The following is a 5,524-nucleotide window of genomic DNA, read 5'->3' on the forward strand; positions in this document are numbered from 1 at the left end:
TTCAATTTACATATGAGCTTTTTAATCTCAAATCCAATCAATACAATGAGCTTTTTAAGAGATTTTATAATTTAATTTGGGAAAATCACTGAGAGATAGGGAAATGCTACACACTCCCAGGCCTTTCTAATTTAGACATATAAACACACATGAGAGAGAGAGAAAGAGAGAGGAGAGAGAGAGAGAAATATGCTTAAAGCTTCAATTCTAAAACTTCAATCATGGGTTAAACTTGGTTCTCCTTTTTGTGCTCAATCTTCTTTCCTATGTTGTACTTTAAAATCCTTTCCTTTCCTCAAAGCACATTCTAAATGCTCCTTGTGAAGCCTTCTCTGAGAGCTCAGCAGATGTAATTTCTTCAACAGCCCTTTCTCCTCTCTGATCACTTGAATCAATCAACCTGGAACTAGAGTTTTTTTATGTATAATCACCATCTTCCCTTTAAATCCAAGCTCAGTGATGGCAGAGACTAGCTTATCTTTCCTTCAACAAACACTCATTCCACACCTGTGTTTTCAGGCACTGTATTAGATGCATTTAAACAATGAGTGGCAAAAAGACAGACTCCTGCCTTCCTGGAGCTTCCATATTGGAATTTGATATATCTGGTCATTCTCTGCAGGATAAGCAGTGGTTTGTTGAATAAATTAATAAATGAATGAATCACTCACTCCAGGCTTAGATTCACCCTAATACTGACAGGGAAGTGACATTTTTTTGAGGACTTGAGCTCTTGGGTACTTTGTACAAATTATTTAGTTTAATTCTACTAATATCCAGACTCTGTGCTGGGTGTTTTATATACTAATTTCTAATCTTTATAGCAACCTTGTTAGGTAGATAATACTGTTCCCATTTTACAGAGGAAACAACTGAGGCTCAGTGAGCTTTTCTCACTTGCACTAAGTCATGATGCAAGGAGGTGTCAGCATAGGGATTTGAACCCATGTCTGTCCAACTCCAAAGCCCTGAATTAGACTGCTGAGTATGGTTGGACTACCTTGGGGAGAGTTTAGGTCATTTATTCCAGAGAACAAGTCACAGGTAAGGCTTGACCTAGGGAGTAGGTATACCTCAGGCACTTAACAGGTCGGACCACACCAGTGACCTGAGCGCCCCTCCAACCCTCAGTTAGATGAGTCCAGGTGGGAGTCAAGACCAGCAAGTAGTGGCATGCTGTGTGCAGGTGGGGGCTGACATCCCACTCACCTGAACCATGCTCAGCCAGGCAGTGGGAGCCGGGGGCTACCGGGGAACAACAAGAGCCATTCATGCCAGAGCTCACTCCTCCCACTGAGGCCATAAGTCACATTCCTTGTTTAAAGATCAGTGTCCAGGGCTGAGTCTTTCATGGAAAGAGACGCTGTGTGTGTGAATGAGCTAAATAATAACCCGTAGCTCATTAATTTTAACCCCCCGGGCTTGCAACAAGGGGCCGCAGTCTCACCAGGGTAATGTCGGGAAGGAGGAAGGTAAGGGTTGGTGCCTTTATATGGAATAAAGCAGCTCCCTCACTTTCGGCAGAAAATCAGAGCCAGTAATAAGAGCAGAGAGCTCTTAGGACACATTTACTGTGTGTTGGGGGCTTTGCAGACATGATCACATTTCTTTATCAAGGTCACCCCATGAGGTGGGCACTATTATTGTTCTCCTCAAATTACCAATGAGGAAACAGGCACAGAGCGATTTAAGTCCCTTGTTCTGTACCACAAGCTAATGGCAGCAGCAGGATTTAAACCCAGAGAGTGTGAATCCAAAGACTTCTCTTCACCACTGCATTATGTGGCATCTCCAGGTGAAACAGCATGGAGGATCATTATAATAATGACCATCAATGAATCACATCTCCCTGTGTCTACGCCTCTTTGCAACTTGTCATTGCTGCTTTCCTTATCAAGCAATGGAGTCCATTGCTTCACCCCCTTATTTTTTCTGAATCTGGGATAATCCTGTGTCTTACTTTGACTAACAGCTTATGGCTGAAGTGACACTGTGAGAGTTCCAGAGCCTAGATCTCAGGAAGCTTTGCAGCTTCCACTCTGACCCTCTTGGAATTCTGGGTTAGGAGGAAGTCTGGGCTATCCTGGAGGATGAGAGGTCACGTGGAACAGAACCAAGGCTCTCCAGCCCACAGCCAGCACCACCAGCTGAGTGGTGTTACAGGTTCAGCTGAGCTCCCTCTGCCTGCAACTGCACCTGGGAGCCCAGGCAAAACCAGCAGAACCAACCTCCCAGTCATTCTACATAATCAGAAAAAATAAAATACACCATTGTTTTAAGCCACTAAGTTTTGAGGTGATTTGTAATGTAGTAATAGAGAACTGAAAATGCTAGGTTTTAAGTTCATTATCTGTCTCAGACTACCTGCTTTGTTAGCAATCTAGGGTTACATGATAGAGAATCACAGGAAATTTGAGCTGGTGGGACTGTAAGGCAGCATCTAATTCAATCCTTTTATAGAGGAAGAAACGGAGACCCAGGGAGAAATGACTGGTTCCAAACCACAGTTTCTTACAGCCTGAGTCAGGGCTAAGTCTCTCTTCAGAGTCTCAGGTCTAGAGTTCTCTTTGCTACACAGTACTGCCTAGCTACATGTGCAATTAGAGGATGAAAAAGCTATTTTTAACTAATTTTAAGATAAACATTAAAAACTGTTTATAGTTTATAGTCTCGAATGGATAGTCTTCAATCCTCATGACATCCATGCAAAGAGATCCAGATGCCAAAGACCCATTAAGTGCCAGAAAGCAATTACTGGATACAAAGCAGGGAATAGTCATAACTGAGTACCTATTGTCTCTCATGGGATCTGTGCATTTATGGGTGTGCCAGCTCCTGGTAGATCAGTTGTCCTCATCTTGGCTGCACATTGGAATCATCTGAGGAGTTTTCAAGAACAGCTGACATACAGCCCAGGCATAGAAAGATTTAAAACCGGCCCACGGTGAATCTAATGAGCAGCTGGGACTGTGAGTTCCTGGGGGGCAGGATTTTCATCTTTGCACCTCCGTGGAGTGCCATGCCACAGAGCCTTGTTGATGGAAACCAGGACACATGATGAAAGTGCTTACAGGGAGCAGCTATGGCAGAGTGGAAAGTACACAGGCTTTGACGTCAAAAACATCTGTCTTTGCCTCTCAGTTTTACTAGTTGGTAGCTGTGTAACCTTGCACACAACAGACTGAGCCATCTATAGAGTGGATATAAAGACGATACTGACTTCCCAGGGCTGTTATGTAGTTCAGCTGAGGTTGTTTAGCTTTTGAAAACCTCCCTGGTAACATTAAAGACCTTGTCAAGTATTTTTATTTCTATTAAAAATGGAAATAGAAAAGCTTTTTTTAAAAAAAGAAATACTAAACCCAATTAAAGATGATTATAAGAATTTAAGGGATACAGAGAGTTATCAAAAAATCAAGTACAATTACCTATGATTCCTCCATAAGTATGTTTAACCATTTTATTACTTCTCCTCTTAGACCTTTTTCTTGTTTATATGTATACCTGCACACATGCATAAAATTATAGTTTAAAATACCATACACAGGATTGTATTGTGTTTATTTTCCATGTTAATAGCTACAGTGCTTCATAACCATGAGTTGTCATTATTGTGGTGTTTTTCTAACCCAGTGATTTGGTGAGCAATTGAAGGGGTCATATGGCTAGAATGAAATGGAAACAAGAGCAAAGCCAGTGTAAATGTGCAGAAAAGTTACAGAGTTGGGAACCTAATGATTGCTAAAAGTTATTTGCAAGATTCTGTGGAAGCTGACCCATTTCCTCCTCTGAAAAGACTGATGTTTCCGCAAGAGCTTGAGCATTGACACAAATGAAATCGGGTGCCTGGTCCTGCCCATTCTATACAACCTTCCCTCTCTAGAAGGCCTTGGTCACAGCCCACAGTGTGCACATGGTTTGAAAGGTAGTAAAGCAGGGAATGGAGGAAGACCAAAAGGTGCTTATTCGAGTTAAATATTAATTTGGAGAAAGCAGGTTTTATATCCAAGCCAACCTAGAGTCTATCCCAGAGTCAACAGTTAAAAGAGCCAGAGCAAACACACCAGCCAAATCTTTGAGGGTGACATTGTCTGGCAAGGAATCCAGCTTTAGGAAGGACATGAAGACAATGGAACACTTTCTGGCTCAAGCCTTCCCTTTTGCTGGACTTAATTCCTAACGGTGCCAGAGTCTTGACGTGTCTGTTGGTTGGGACCTTGCCCATAAGGAGACAGTGTTTACAGAATTCATGCGGAACAGAGGAAGGCTGACTGTAAATCTGAAACCCCTTTGAAGGACATTCCAAGCATGGGCATGCCCAGTGAGTGTGGCTCAATCAAAATAAGGCTTTTGCTAAAGTGATATCTTGTTCTGCCCAGACACCACTGCTCAGAACAGCCTTGAAATTCCGCTTTCCTGCCTTTCAAGGCCCAATAAAGAAATCCAATTCATTTTTTATAGTACCTTCTGATCTGTTTTTGGCATGAGGATCTTGTTTAGAATAAAAAGAACTAGGCTTGGAGAAACCTGTGCGTGAATTCCAATTAATCCACTTAATAGCTGTGTGTCCTTGGACAAATTACATACCCTTTATGTTTCTTAATTTCATCTATAATGAGGGATCTTGACTCTCTACCTCCCACCATTTATCACATGGGAAATTACCTTGATGCAATGGTAGCTTCCAAAGGTCACACCTGGCAAGGTGGTACTTCCTACCAGAGGTCACAGAACAGTAAAGGCCCACTAACCAAATTAAAATGCTTACATCACACAAGTTATAAATTAATTAAAAACACACAGTGAGAAGCAGGTGAAATGCATTAGCACTCTGTGACAGGGTGCGAGTGGGCTGGAAGGTCTACACTACCTGAATCCTGGGTTGTCTCTCTTGGCCACACCAGCCTACTCCACTGATGGTTTGGTTACAGAACCAGAGTTGAGGTTCAAACTCAGGAGTCTGCAGATGGAGATTGCCTGGCCAAGAACACACACTTGCTATATTGGGGAAACACGGGGAGGAGAAAACCAGGCCCATAGATGTAATTTGCTCAGCCCATAGCTGAGCAGCCATGAGCTGCAGCCTAGAGCGGGCAGAGGACACATGGAGCCAGATGGGTGTCCGCAATGTATGGCTGAACCAAGGCCTCATGAATATTGATTGCCTTTGTATATTTAGTGCACCCAGAATATTTAGTGCCTCATCGGTCTCATGCATACATATATTCAAGGCACAGGTGTCATTATAATGTTGCCTCATAAATATTATGTATCTCTTAGTCCTTCCATCCCTTTCTATGTTAAATATACATGTGCTATAATATTCATAGCTGTAATAAATGAAAATAGACATAATTTTTATATATTTTTATGAATTTCATTTATCTAATATGTTTTATTCTTTTGAAGAATTAAATATTTTCAAACAAATACACATTACAGCATTCTAGTGTGAGGCTCACGTGAGAAAGCAGTTTGTAAACTGTAATATTCTACATAATTTTAAGGAATTATTATTATTCCT

This window comes from Myotis davidii, unplaced genomic scaffold, assembly GCF_000327345.1.
Source record: "Myotis davidii unplaced genomic scaffold, ASM32734v1 scaffold430, whole genome shotgun sequence".
In the NCBI taxonomy this organism is placed as follows: domain Eukaryota; kingdom Metazoa; phylum Chordata; class Mammalia; order Chiroptera; family Vespertilionidae; genus Myotis; species Myotis davidii.